This window comes from Crocuta crocuta, unplaced genomic scaffold, assembly GCF_008692635.1.
Source record: "Crocuta crocuta isolate KB4526 unplaced genomic scaffold, BGI_CrCroc_1.0 scaffold338, whole genome shotgun sequence".
NCBI lineage: Eukaryota > Metazoa > Chordata > Mammalia > Carnivora > Hyaenidae > Crocuta > Crocuta crocuta.
Genome location: NW_027529183.1, coordinates 352,253 through 367,562, shown reverse-complemented (window position 1 = coordinate 367,562; position 15,310 = coordinate 352,253). Strand labels below are relative to the sequence as shown.

Genomic DNA, 15,310 nt, shown 5'->3' with positions numbered 1-15,310 from the left:
AACAAATATTGAAAAAAAAAGCTCCACATTTGCCAAATATGATTACACAAGTAAGACCAAGTTAAACTAAATAACTTGTCTTCGTAGAAGTTTGTTGGGTTGCTATGGAAATTTCCTCCGGCTGGCTGCGGCAGAAATGGGGAATTATTGAAAGGAAGCTGAAGTATTGCCCAGAACTGCCCGGAACTGAACGAAGAGCTGAGCAAGCAAGGCTGCGGTGGGAAGGGGCCTGGGTGGCCTCGGGTCTCCTGCCGCAGCCGCCACCGCCTCAGCCCTGCCTCCTCCCGACTCTGACTCCGCAGGGCTGGCCTCCCCTAGAGTGGCATTTGCTCACACAGGCCTTGCTGACCGATTGTCCCACCCTGAGTTTCACGGTGACTTGTTTGGAAGTTTTAAGTCCCGGATGCCCAAGGCCAGGCCCTCAGAGACTGTGACTAGCTGGTCTGGGGTAGAGCCGGGACACGTGTGTTAATTTTCAAAGCCCCCAGGTTGTTCTGAGGCAGAAACCAGGTTAAGGATGGTGGCCTTGCACGTTGCTAGAACAAATACAGCCTGTACTTTAGAACCGCTGCAGCCGAAACTAGGGTTAAAATAATTAAAAATGAGAAATCACGGGGCGCCTGGGTGGCTCAGTGGGTTAAGTGTCTGCCTCTTGATCTGGGTCAGGTCATGATCTCACGGTTTGTGAGTTAGAACCCCATGTCGGGCTCTGTGCTGACAGGGTAGAGGATGCTTGAGATTCACTCTCTCCTCTCTCTCTCTACCCCTCCCCTGTTCTCTCTCTTGCTTTCTCTCTCTCAAAAATATATAAATAAGCATTAAAAAAGGAGAAATCTAGAAAGGATATATTAAGCAACAGTAAGGCATTTGGAGGTAACCACACGGAAGTGAAATTAACAAGAGCCCTCCAGATTGGGTGCTCACTCCCTTCTGTGGGTGTGTTACCTCCCTTAACCCTCACGGCGCCTCCCCCCCCCAACAGATAGGGGGCAACATCCTCATTTTCCAAGTGCATCAACTGAGCCCGAGGGGTTAAGTAACTCCCCCAGGTCCAGTAGGTTGGGATTCAGACTCAGCCCGAGCTGATGCACACACAGCCATCAGGCCCAGAGGACGAAGAGTCTGAGTGGCCCATGTCCCCGTGTGGGTCGCGCCGGGGCTGCGGTGAGGGTACTCCACCTGTCCGGAGGCCAGCACACCAGTGACGTGCCCGACAGGAAGGTGTTGACGGTGGGGATACGTTGCTGAGGGCGAACACGTTGTCCGTAAAAAAACGCTGGGCGAGAAAGAGGATCTCGGTTCTTGAAGAAAAGCAGAACCTGCTGGGGGTTCAAGGCTAATTAACGGAAATGTGAAGAGTGTGAGCGTGTGAGAGCCTCAACCTAAAAGCGGTTTTGTTCAAAGAGGAGAAAAAAAAATGGTGGGGGTGGGGGGGTTACGAAATTTTGAATTCTGTCTCTTTTCGGAAATCGAGATACTGGGTAGTGTTTGGTGAGGAGAACGGGAAACCTGACTATGAATGGTCTGTTGATGGGCTACGTCTCCTAACAATAACAGAGTAGAACAGGCTTCACAGAAGAGTCTAGAAGGCATCCCCTCTGCCTGGGGAACCTGGAAACGGCTTGCTTCTAACACACAGGGATGGACAGCAGGCCTCCAAGGGTTCTTGAAGAAAGACTCTGTAATCCTTTTGGGTTTAACCATTAGGCAAATTTAGTTTCCTGGTTTCAGAAAGAGAAAACACACCCACAGAAAGAAAAACCCAGGCCCGTGGGAACGAGTGACTTCCTCCTCCTGGGGGTGCTGAAAAGCCTAATGAGCCAGCCAGAGTCCCTTTCCTGCCCAGCCCCAGCGTGAGGCCGGCTGGGGACCGCCTAGGGCCTAGGCAGGGCGCTGGGACCCAGCCAGCTCAGAGGAGGAGGAGAGCACAGCGGGGCTGGGAGGTGGGTTTGGAAAACCCGGCCTCCAGGGCAGAGAAACTGGTTCGAGGCAGCTTGGTAATTCTAGGTGTTCCCAGGGAAACCGAGGCCCAGAGCGGCTGTGTTGGACACTCTTTCTCTCCCTTTCCTTAAAGGCAACACATCTTGAAGCCGGAAAAGCCTGACTCTTCATTTTTGACTCGCTTGGGGACAAATTCAGAGAAGCTGAAGCCAGGTGAAAGTAGGTATTTCTGCAGGCACAGCACTGCTTTTCCTGCCAGCTAGGTGAGCCTGTGCGGCAGGTACGGGCAGAATGAGGTAGCAGACTCCCCGAGGGGGGGCCGGCGCGAGGTAGGGAAGGGTCTGCAATCTGGGCCCCTTAGGTTTTAATAAAGCAAATGGGGGTAAGAATGGAGGTGGAGGGGTACCTGGGGGCCCAGCCGGTGAAGCGTCCGACTTTGGCTCAGGTCATGATCACGATCAGTTTGTGGGTTCGAGCCCCGTGCTGACAGCTCAAAGCCTGGAGCCTGCTTCAGATCCTGTGTCTCCCTCTCTCTCTCTCTCTCTCTGACCCTCCCCTGCTCTCTCTCGCTCTCTCTCTCAAAAATGAACTTTTTAAAAATACTTAAAAAAAAAAAAAGAATTGAGATGGAGATGATGGGGGGGTCACTAGAAGTTTAGAGCGGCTTTAGCTGTGAGTGAATCCACACTCTTAAACACTCCTTAGCACGTAACAGTTTTGTTTGTGCCTAAGGCTACACAGCCTTTGTTTGCTTAAGTGTGATAATGTCACTGTCATCTGCCTCCCCTTGTTTTAGGGGACAGGGAGGGAAAACGGGAAGTGACACAGTGCTCCTGAAGCGTTTAACAGATGCTATTTCATTTCATCCTCACAGCAACCATTGAAGGAGGAATATTATTTACATTTTATAGACGAGGAAAATGAAGTGTAACTAATCAAGTAACTTGCTGATATTTATACTGCTATTAATAAGTGGAGGAACAAAACTGGACCCGTATTTCCTCATTCCAAAGCCCTTTGCTACTTCAGAAAAATTATTTTTTTAAGTTTATTTATTTTTGAGAGAGAGAGAGTGCGGGGAAGGAGCAGAGAGAGAGGGAGAGAGAATCCCAAGCAGGCTTCGAGCTGCTAGTGCAGAGCCTGATTCAGGGTTTGAACTCACAAACTAGGAGATCATGACCTGAGCCAGGATCAAGCGTCGACACTTAACTGACTGAGCCACCCAGGCACCCCCAGAAAGATTATTTTTTTTAAATGCAGAGATTTTTCAGCCCAAATTCCTTGATTTTTTTTTTTTTTTTTAGTTAATGGGGGCATTTTGATAGTTTTCATGGTCTGAAATGAAAATAATTTTGGGGTCTAACATTTACGGATCATCTATTAAAAAAATAAATAGAGGTGCCTGGGTGGCTCATTTGGTTGAACGTCCAACTTCGGCTCAGGTCATGATCTCCCAGTCCGTGGGCTCGAGCCCCACGTCGGGCTCTGTGCTGACAGCTCAGAGCCGAGAGGCTGCCTCCAGTTCTGTGTCTCCCTCTCTCTCTCTGTCTTCCCCTCCCCCATCACACTCTATCTCTCTCTCTCTCTCCAAAACAAATAAAAACATTAAAAATTTAAAAAACACACAAATAAGAGTAATGAATTTTACTTACAGAATTACATCTGACTGTAACATCGAGTCCTTGGGATTTCTAAGTTCAAGTTTCTAAGTTCAGCTTTAACTCAGTAAACGGTGTTTTGTTGCTGACGTGGCGACTGGGTAGTGGTTCTGTGGGGGGGGGGTGGAAGCAGGTGGTCTACAAAAAGGTAGGATAAACACGGTTTCTGCCCTCAAGGAGTTTATACTCTGATTGAAGAGAGCTATGCATGCGTTCACAGATAGACAATTTAAGAGTTAACAGCATAAAATAGGGATTGACTTGGGGGCTGGTGCCTAAGTTCCAAATTGATTATAGAGAGAAGAAATCAGAGGTGGGTACAGATGTAACCTGCGGGGACCAGGCAAGATTGGGTGTGCGTTAGGTTTAGGAAGATGCGTCGGATCTGCCCGGATGGGTACGTGCCAAGGGGCCAAGGCGGGATCGTGCTGCCATGTCCATAAATACAAGTATGTGTCCGTGAAGGACTCTTCTGCTTGGAGCCACACGGGAGATGGCGAGGTAGACCGTCACCAGGCTGTGAGGGGCCGGGTGGCAAGTTAGAGATTTGCGATTTCATCTCCTTGGCAATAGCAGTGGGGCTGATGCACTATGAGAGGTGATGGTATCACCCCAATCACTATAAACATCTGGCTTTCGTTGAGCGTCTGCCCCACTTGCTCTATTCACCAGATGAACCACACAGAACACTTCCAAGAGCCCGGCCCTGTTCTCCGCTCTGGAAACACAGCAGCGCGCGGGCCTAGCAAAGATCCCTGCTCTGCTGTGAGGAGAGACGGACAGAGGCTAAAGCAGGGCCTGCGGTCTGAATGCCTGTGATACTGCTATGGAGAAGTGTCAATAGGGAAGTGAGCAGGGCGAGGAAGAAGGCACGTGGCCATTGTGAAACTGGGCTGTGCCAGTCCGTATGAACTCGCCGGATTGGTGGAGTCCCAGAGGGTGGTCTGAGAGCTTGGGATCTAGGCGGACACGGTGGTAAGATGATGTGCGAAGAGGAGCAAAGTGTAGGGGAAAGGCCGATGTGCTGTAGGACGAGCTAGGGGGCACCTGCCACAATCCAGACTCGTTATCCGTACGGTGCTGTGATGTTGGCAGTTACTCTCATGTAGGGGTTCGTAAAACAGGAGACTAATGTGGGGAAAACCACCGTAATACACATTTTGTCCGGTCCGTGCCTTCTTTCTAAGCTTCGAAACCAAGCACAACTGTCTTGCGAAAGGCCGGGCCTGACGGAGAGTTGTTTCCTACTGCGTAAAGCGTGACACGCAGGTGGCAGTGACGACAGCTTCCGAGCCCGGCTGAGTAGGATGGTGAGAAAAAGGAGGCATTGTCACGAGGGAAGATGGGACTTCAGCAGAATATCTGTCCTGCTGTCTCCATGATCTGAGACTTTCCTCAAACGAATCGGGGCAATCCTCCGCGTATGCATACTGAGAATGAGCGGTTTCTCCTTACAGCAGGGTAGGCGATACGAAATTGAAGGTGGTGGGGGCGGTGCCAGGAGACCTCCCCCCGCCTCCCCAGGTGCACCTGGCCGGGGGAGGGGGGTAGGGGCCATCCTCAGCCTCAGCTGTCTCTCTGCCTCACTGCTCAGGCTCACGGCACCCATCTACTCTGCCCTAACCTGCTCACCTTTTAAAGATTACGGACCCTGAGTGTGGCAGTGATTTTTACATGGCAACCATAGGGCAGAAGAAACACAAAAGAATCCCATCTGTGTCTAGGTTGTTGGGTCCAAACTACATAATGTATATTTGTTACAGCAACTTTGCACGATTTGAAAAAAATAGGACACAAACCTCAAAAGCAAAAAATACTAGTTTTACATCATTCTTTTTTAAATTCTGTTTTTAACGCTTATTTATTTTGGGGAGGCAGTGTGTGCATGTGCACATGAGCTGGGGAGGGGCAGAGAGAGGGAGACAGAGGGTCCAGAGCAGGCTCACGCTGACAGGACGGAACTCACACACTACAAGATCACAACCTAAGCGGAAGTCGGATGCTTGGCGGACTGAGCCACCCTTACGTTATTCTTTTTTTTTTTTAATGTTTTATCTATTTCTGAGAGAGAGAGAGACCGTGTGAGCAGGGGAGGGTTAGAGAGAGAGAGAGACACAGAAGCAGGCTCCAGGCTCTGAGCTGTCAGCACAGAGCCTGATGCAGGGCTCGAACCCACGAACTGTGAGATCATGACCTGAGCTGAAGTCGGACGCTTAACCGACTGAGTCAACCAGGCGCCCCACCCTTACGTTATTCTTAAATGAACACGATTAGACCCTGACGGGATGTGTGTACCTGTGTCCTGCAGCCTCCCAACTTGTGGAATTGTATCGGACACCACCACCCTGACTTTCTGTTCCATGTTTATCTTCATGTTTCTGTTCCATGCGGTACTTCCTTTTTATCACAGCAACCACAGAAAACCCTGTTTCACACAGATTCAAAATTGTTGAAAGGAATACAGTGCAGTCTAACCTAGAAACTGTGCTGTTTGTTCTCCTGCTGTTCAAAAGACGTTTCCCTTGCAACTGTGAAATATCCCCAGTTTGCCTTGACTTTGCAACGGCACCCGGGGTGCCTTGGCACACAGTTTGGGAACTGTGACTCGGGTCCGCTCTCTACGACCTCGTCATCTTTTCCCCCATCTTATGGCACTTCTTGGCCATACCCATTTGAAGACAGTAACTTTGGACCCAGCCATGGCCTCATTTCCTCTTTTTCACTTTTAGACTCCTGGACTGAGTTTAAAGTTACTCTCTCCAGTCTGCTTGTACTTAGTAAGTCACCATTTTGTCTTCAAGCTTAGTCCAAAGAATGGTTTCCACTTCTTCTTCCTCACGTCTTTTGTGTTTAAAGTCTGGCCCTGTGACCTCTGGTCTTCTGTATTAGACTCATTGCCTGGCTTCTAACCATCACACTTTGTTGACCACGAGCTCACACAGTGCCAGGCCAGGGGGAAGACGGGCTGTCCATGCCTTCATCTCTCTTGAATACGTTTAAAGTCCACCACAACAACCCCATCGGGATGAGCGCCCGTATCACCTCGTTCCCCGTCTGTGGAAACTGAGGCAGGCTGACATTAAGGCATTGTCGCAGGACAGAGCATCACATGGGTGTCCCTGGTCTCCCAGATGATGGGAAAATCCAAACGACCGCTCTGGGAAGAGGTGACTGGTAGAAACCTGTGACTCGCCATGTTTGATTTTTAATTTTACAAGCCTATTTTTATCCAAGTAAAACACCGTAGCTTTTTGTACATCTTTTGGCAATAGAGAAAGAGAAGGAAAAAAAAAACTGACCCACCATAAAAGCATAAAGGTGTTTTTGTTTCCATGTTGATTTCATTTGACTTTAATATTTCTTTCCAAACTTTTTCTGCATGTGTAATCATAATGTATATAAAACTTACCTTGCTTCTTTTTAATGTTACATTATAAACAGGTTTTTTAGTTTATTTATTTATTTTGAGAGAGAGAGAGAGCGAGAGCGAGAATCCCAGGCATCGTCCCATGAACCGTGAGATCGTGACCTGAGCTGAAATCAAGAGTCGGATGCTTAACGGAGCCACCCGAGCATTCCATAAACAGTTTTCTTTTTAAATTTAGGTACACGATTCTTTGAGCCATCCTTAAAAAACTCTTAATCACCATCAAAGAGATACTTGCACACAATTTAAAAACCAAAACAGCTGAAAGCTTAAATATAAAATAGCAGACTCCTACCCCACCTTCCTAACATCCCCCCTCTGGATTTACTAGCCAGATCCAAGCATTTCCTTGTCCTCGATTTCAGTGGCTCTATAACAGCCCCTTAAATGGACCACGTCTTTTGTGTACCTGCTGCCACTCCTATTTTTACTTATTTGGCTTACTGAACTGTCAGTTGACCATAGTTCTGTGGGATTACTAATTGCCGATAAAATCCTGTTCACTATGAACATATATATATGTATAAACTCAGGGCCCTAGTATCAGATGTGTTTTGTCTTGCCATTTTTACAAGCCTAGTTCAATTTTACTTCTCATTTATCCTAAATGGCTATAGGCATATTGCTAGGATTCACGGCTTTATTATTAAACATTGATAGATCTCCTATCTCTTACCAGTTATTTTCCCAAACTAACATTGTAGAAGCTTAGGAATTCAGGTGAGAAGGTTTAATGAAACACTACTGTATTTTACACCGTAATTTTTAAGGTAGAGCAGGTAAGAGCTGCCCTTGATAATTGGAAAATTTTGGCATGTTAAGAAGGAGCATATGCAGTATATAGATGTGTGCAAATTTTCCCAGCAGAGATATTTGAAGGCAATCCTCTTTTCAAAATTGAGGCTCTGTTTTCTGAAATGACTCAGAAGTAAATGGATTGTACCTTATTCTGTCACAATACACTTTAAAAAATCAGTAGGTTACTTTTAGAGCAGTTTTAGGTTTACAGAGTGGTTTATTGAGGGCAAAGTACAGACAGTTTCCCATAAAGCACTCAATACCCCCCACCTTTCCCCAATTATTAACATCTTGGATTACTGTGTACCTTTGTTAGAACTGGTACATTATTATTCGCGAAAGTCCATGAATAATAGGGTTCACTCTTTGTACATTCTATGGGTTTTGACCAATGTATAGTGTCGTGTATCCACCATGACAGTTTTGTATGAGATAGTTCACTACCCTAGAAATCCCTTGTTCAACTGTTTATTCCTTCCTCCCCCTGAACTCCTGGTAAGCACTGATCTTCTTACCATCTCCCTTGAACAGGGCTGTTTTACCTCTTCCAGAATGTACTATAGTCACCATCATCCAGTATGCAGCCCTTTCATATTGGCTTCTTTCATTTAGCAAGATGCATTGACGTTTTCTCCATGTCTTTTTGTGGTTTGATGGCCCATTTCCTTTTTATTTATGAATAATATTTTTTGTATGGATATGCCTTCATTTGTTTATGCATTCACCTACTGAAGTACTTCTTGGTTGCCTCCAAGCCTGGGCCGTTATGGATAAAGCAGCTATAAACATCCACGTCCCGATTTTGTGGGAAAGTAAACTTTCAATTCATTTGGGTAAATGCCGGGAAGTACGATGACTGAATCGTATGTCAAGAGAAAATGTAGTTTTGTAAGACACTGCCAAATGGTCTTCCCAAGCGCTGCACCATTTTACGTTTCCCCAGCTATGAACGAGAGTTCCCGTATCTTCCTATCTTCAACAGCATTTGGTGGCGGCCGTGTTTTGCATTTTGGCCATTCTAGTAGGTGTGTGGTGATGTACATCATTGTTGTTTTAATTTGCAATTCCTTCACGATGTCTGGTGTTTAGCATCTTTCCATATGCTTATTTACCATCTGTTTAGCTTCAATGCTGTCTCTTCAGATCTTTTGGACATTTTTAAAGCGGGTTGTTTTCTTATTATTGATTTTTAAGAGCTTTTGTATCTTTTGGCTACCAGATTTTTATTCATGTTTTGCAAAGACTTTCTCCCAGTCTGTAGCTTGTCATCTTATTTTCTTACGAGTCTTTCACAGAATGGAGGCTTAAAATGTTCACAAAATTCAACTTACAGTGTTTGTTCGTGGACTATGCTTTTGATGCTGTGTCTAAAAATTGTCACTAAACCCCAGGTCCTCTAGATTTTCTTCTATGTTGTTTTCCAGGACTTTGATGCTTTCGCATTTTACGTTTAGTTCTGCTTATCCATTTGGAGCTCATTTTTGTACATGATGTAGGGTCTGGGTCTACATTAACCTTTTATTTCATGTGGATGTCCAGGTGTTCACCGTTTGTTCATTTCTCCATGGAATTTCACATACTCTTCTGTCAAAGATCAGTTGACCATATTTCAGTAGGTTTGTTTCTGGGCCCTCCATTCTGTTCCCACTGAAGTTTTTCAGATGAGTTTTTGTGTTAACTTCAGTGAAAATAAAATACATTTTCATAAGGGAGGGTAGGTAGAATAGCTGATTCTTCCCGTTTCTTCTAGCTTTAGCTCGTGAGGCTAGTTTGTTTATTTTTAATGTTTGTTTATTTTTGAGAGAGAAGAAGGGGGGTGGGGAGGAACAGAGAAAGGGAGACCCAGGTTCTTGAGCAGGCTCCATGCTGACCGCACAGAGCCTGATTTGGGGCTCCATCTCACGAACCACAAGCCAAATCGGATGCTCAACTGACCGAACCACCCCCGCAGCCCCATGACCCATCTGTATTTAAGAGTAGAGTTAGGGTGATGATATACTCATGAAAAGTTTCTGGAACGATTCCAACAAACACCGGATCTCTGTGTGTGTCTTTGTGTCTTTGAGTCTCTGCGTGGTCAGGCAGAGTGGTAGACTTCTACTGGACAAGGACTCTGGCCATGCCCCTCAAATGATGGTGGGACATTAAACCTGACTCCCGCTGGTGACTGACAAAGCATTTTGTTTTACCCCAATCAATAGCAGAAAATGTCAGTGCTTAAGGTCCCTGCCAGTAATTAAAACATCTAATTTCCTGCCATATAACGTTCTTCATCAAGGGACATGTGGCCGCGTCTGGAGACATTTTTGTTACATCATGACTCGTGAGGAGGCGGGGGAGAGGGTGTTACTAGCCTCTTGGGCTGAGGCCAGGGATGCCATTCACAGCCCTACAATGCACAGGACGGCCCCCACAACAAATCACTTTTTTTGGTTCAAAATGCCAGTCGTGCTGAGGTTGAGCAATTCTGTTGTAGAGAAGCTGATGTATTTCTATATGTGGCCTGTTTTCCTCTTCACTTCGGCCTCCAGGAAACCCACCCTTGTGTAGATTTGCAGCCTACATCTAACAACTGCAGAGACTTACGGCAGGGCTAGAACATTCAGCTTCCTTAGCTGCCTTGGGCTTAGTTTCACTTTTTTTTTTCTCCCTGATCTCCTAGTGGTGTGTATCATGTTGCATGCACTTACATAAAGCTGCCTTAGCCCTGCTGGTGAAATAGAAATCCCTCCTTTTCTGCATTTCCAAATCTGTGTGGCTGAACTGTTGATCACAAAACTCTGAGGCTGGACGCAAAGTTGAAGTTGATTATACTTCTCGGTTGGCTGTACATACAGATTTCATACTCTGCCTTTCGTTTCCTCTTCTGGTCATGTAAGGGACACATTTGATACTTCAGCTTCTCTGCTATGTAAGTTTCCATGAACTCATCTTGTTTTCATTGTGTTCCTTTTTATTGTTAAGAGAAACAAAACCAAAAAACCCCATTGTTTCAGCAATCCCCGGTTGTCTTCCTCTGTGTGAAATTGCTCAACTAAGGGTTATGCAAATCGGGATCAGCTGTGTAAGCAGGGCTACTTACTGCACACGGATCCGGGGGGATGCATTTGTCATCCGCCGCACACTTGTCATAAGAGGGTCAGGACCTCTGATCACTCAGAACCGTGCTTGCCTCACTCCAGCTATACCAGCTCCTTTCCTACCCCTCACCTCATTACAGTCACAGGACCTTTGCACAGCCTCTTTCTTCCACCTCCAACTCCCTTCCCTCAGACCTTCCAACTTTGCTAGGAGTCAAAGAACGGGGGCCATGGAGGTATCAGTTGCCTCTTGTGTTCACATAAGGGTCTGAGTCATTGTTACCTCCTGAGACCTCTGATGGGTGTCTTACTTTCTCTAAGCCCAAGACAGCTGAAGGAAGCTGAATGTTACAGCATGTCCTAGATGCCCACTTAGCTTTGTCTCCTGGATGTTGCACAGGTTTCCTACGTCTATTAAGAATACCCGTGATTGACGATTTTTTTCAGTTTTAACATTCATTTTTGAGAGACTGAGCATGAGCGGGGGAGGGGCAGAGAGAGAGGGAGACACAGAATCGGAAGCAGGCTCCAGGCTCTGAGCTGTCAGCACAGAGCCTGATGCGGGGCTGGAACTCCTGGACCATGACCTGAGCCAAATTGGACACTTAACCAGCGGCTGAGCCACCCAGGTGCCCAGAGTTTTCATTTTATTGATGATTTCTTTCCCTGTGCAAAAACTTTTTAGTTTTTTGTAGTTCCAATTGTTTGTTTTTGCTTTTGTTTCCCTTGCCTGGAAAGACAGGAAAATATTGCTAGGGCTGAGGTCCAAGAGTTTATTGCTTATGTTTTCTTTTAGAAGTTTTGTAAGGTTTCAAGGCTTACATTTAGGNTGTTGAGAGTGCCGCTCTGAACATTGGGGTACGTGTGCCCCTGTGCATCAGCACTCCTGTATCCTTTGGGTAAATTCCTAGCAGTGTTATTGCTGGGTCCTTAATCCATCTTGAGTTTATTTTTGTGCATGCTGTAACAATGTGGCCCACTTTCATTCTTCTCCATGTGCGTGAGCCTGTCCAGTTTCCTCAGTACCATTTATCGAAGACACTGTTTTCCTCATTGTATATTCTGGCCTCCTTTGTCATAGATAAATTGACCATATTAATAGTCCATTATTTCTGGGCTTTGTATTCTGTTCCTTTGTTCAATGTGTATTTTGTTTTAAATTTTTAAAAAAGATTCTTCATTTTTGTACAAGTTTACATATATGTGTGTATATCCTATGTTTTATATGTATACTAAACACAAAAATAATATATGCATAATAAAAATACATATTTGATAAAAATACACTGTGTATGTATATATATATAAATTTCTACAAAATAGAAATAGCTTTAAAAATTTTAGAATAAAGGTAACTGAGTCTATGACTTAAGGTCCTTCAAACTATGATCTATATATCAGGAAAATCATGTTTTATATACATATATATGGAAAATTTTTAATTAGGAAAGACAAAACCAAAACTACCTGTAGTCTCATCATGGGAACACTGTGATATTTTAGGATATTTCTTCCTAGACTTTTCTCTACATCTTTTCCCACCTCACAAAAAATGCTATCGTGCTAAATGTTCTGTATTTATGTCTCCATCTGTATGTGTGTGTGATTTCCATAGTGGCTGTCACAATTTCTGTTCTTCCCAGTAGTACACGAGGGTTCCATGTATGTATGTGTATATACATATATACACATATACATATGTGTATATATATATATACACACACATAACATAATTACATATACAAATATTTATTTGTATATATACAAATACTATGTATATTAGAAAAAATATATATGTATATGGTGAAGCATCCAACTCTTCATTTTGGCTCAGATCATAATCCCAGGATTGTGGGATTGAGCCCAGCATCAGGCTCTGCACTGAGCATGGAGCCTGCTTGGGATTTTCTTTCTCCCTCTGACCCTCCCTGACTCTCTTTTTTAAAAAAAATTAAGTTACTTATTGTTACCAACTAATATTAATATAGTCCTAAGAAGATTCAGCAATCCTGTTTTTAAAAATAGAACTTTCCCTAAAAGGCATCATAGAAAGCTTTTAAAACAATTACATTTAATAACAATTGTTATACCCTAGGCTATTAAAACCACTTCAACTAATAACACACAGTTGGAAACTTAGGCTGTTAAAATTATCCCATCTAATATAAAATTATATAAACCTAGTTAAAATGTACAAAAGTTGGTAAATTGATCATTTTGTAATTTCTCAGAGAACTGGCTATAGGTGTAATAAATTTTGAGAATGACCTATATTTTTGTATTTCAAGTATATTTCTGATTGGGTGGTATTTACACACAGTCCCCTTTATAAAGAAAACATTCTTTTCTACAGAGCTTTGTGTAACCAGTTATTTTCTTAGAAACAATGTATTGCTGAATGGAATGTTGAGTTTGGAAGTGCACACATTATTTGAAGAATTTTTAATGTTTATTTCTGAGAGAGAGAGACAGCATGAGCAAGGGAGAGTCAGAGAGAGAGGGAGACACAGAATCCAAAACAGACTCCAGACTCTGAGCTGTCAGCACAGAGCCTGACACGGGGCTCGAACCCACGAACCGTGAGATTATGACCTGAGCCGAAGTTGGACGCTTAACCGACTGAGCCACCTGGGCGCCCCAGAAGTGCACACATTTTTTTATGTTTATTTGTATTTGAGAGAGAGAGATCGTGAGCCAGTGAGCAGGGGAGGGGCAGAGAGATGGTGACAGAATCTGAAGCAGGCTCCAGGCTCCAAGCTGTCGGCAAGAGCCCGATGCGGGGCTTTCACTCAGGAACGGTGAGATCATGACCTGAGCTGGAGTCAGACCCTTAACTGACTGAGCCACCCAGGTGCCCCAGGAAACGCACACATTTTAAAGGACTTTATTGTGTATTGTCAAGTTAAAATAGATCATTTACTCCCTCCTGCCAAGCCACATCATTTCATTTCATGGTGAAAAAATTAGAGCCCAGAGAAGAAAGTGGTTTTGTCCCTAATCACAGGACGGCCATGGCTGGACCCCACAACTCTGCTTGCCAGTTCCTAATTCCCTGCACCCATCAGTGTCCTCTGTGGTCTTCCAGCAAGAGTCAAATGACCCTTCAACTTCTCTAGAACCAAACATTCAGGTATTTGAACTCTCACCTACTTCTTTATTGTCTTTTCTGGACTCACTCTAATAAGTGCACTGACTAAAACTGTATTGGTTTTTTAAGGTTCTGATAAATGCAGTCAATTTGCTATTTTTACGCATCATTATTTCAGAACATCTCAGTATGGGCTTAACATTATTTACGCTACACATTTATGTTATGGCTAACCGCATACCTGGACCTCCCTGCTGTGACGCATCCTGCAGCACATAATAAAAAATGCTTTCAAACCCGATAAAGACCTTGGCAAACATAAGGTAAATTCAGAGGTCTCAGATTTTGGTCACAAAAACATAAAGGAAATTGTGCGAAGGGGAAGCCAGCCACGCCGCGCCATATCATCTCTTGGGGGCTGGAGGGAGCATGTTTTGAAATTGATTTGGTATTGATACAATTCACATGCCGTAAATTCACCCTTTTAAAACGTACAGTCCGGTGGTTTTTAGCAGCTTCGCAAGGTTATAAAACCATCACCGCCATCTAATTCCAGAATGCACTGCATCCTGTGTGTAGCAGGCTTGCAGAATGTACGCGCTGCAATTCAGCCGTGCAGAAACCAGGTGGAGAGAAGGCTTCACGGTCTCTGTCTCTCTTCCTCCCTCTGAGTAGCAGCACGCCAGCAAACCGCCTTGAGTTTGCCAACAGGGTTTGAATCTTTTCCAGCTTAAATAGTCCTTTTCTCCATCATCCATCCTGCTGCCTCCTCTTTAAGATCGGAGCTTCCTTCTCCCGGTTTCTGCCTCCTTCTTAGATGGTACCTGCATAGATGCAGGGTTTCTATTGTGCTGTTTGGGGAGGGGGGAAAAAGCCACAGATTCTCTCCTGGTTCTTCATGTGTCGGCTGACCTATGACTGGGCACTGCTGATTGTGGGGAGTGTTAACCCTAACAGCACCTCCAGAGCGAATGGATCACGGTGGAATCTTCCAGAACTCCTATCCCTTTAAAAGGCTCTGAGTGAGGGGAGCCTCCACCTCCTTTTGTGCTTCACCGTGTGTGAGGTGGGAAACAGACAGAGCCTCTTTCAGATCTACAGCCTCCTCTAGGTTGAGTCCAGGGGTATCGACCCAAAACTATTAAATGTTCTTAGTATCAATTGGTCCATTTCCCACTTGGCCCTTAATAATAAAAGTGGGTGGGGGGTGCCCCCTTAGACACAGGTTCTATCCCATTCTTACTCTTTCTAATGCTCCTCCATGCTCCTCTTTCTCACATTTTGTAACTCAGGAAGTACTTCTTGTAAAGCCCCACCC

The 15,310-nt window shown here is 44.8% G+C and overlaps 1 protein-coding gene across 1 annotated transcript in view; it reads left to right on the top strand.

Annotated features, from left to right (window-relative positions):
- Window positions 1-2,074: 2,074 nt before the first annotated feature.
- Window positions 2,075-15,310, top strand: part of LYN (LYN proto-oncogene, Src family tyrosine kinase) — an 89,350-nt gene continuing 76,114 nt past the window's right edge. The window contains exon 1 of the mRNA XM_077758271.1: window positions 2,075-2,160. The gene's annotated coding sequence lies outside the window, so the exon portion shown is untranslated. The remainder of the gene's footprint in view (window positions 2,161-15,310) is intronic.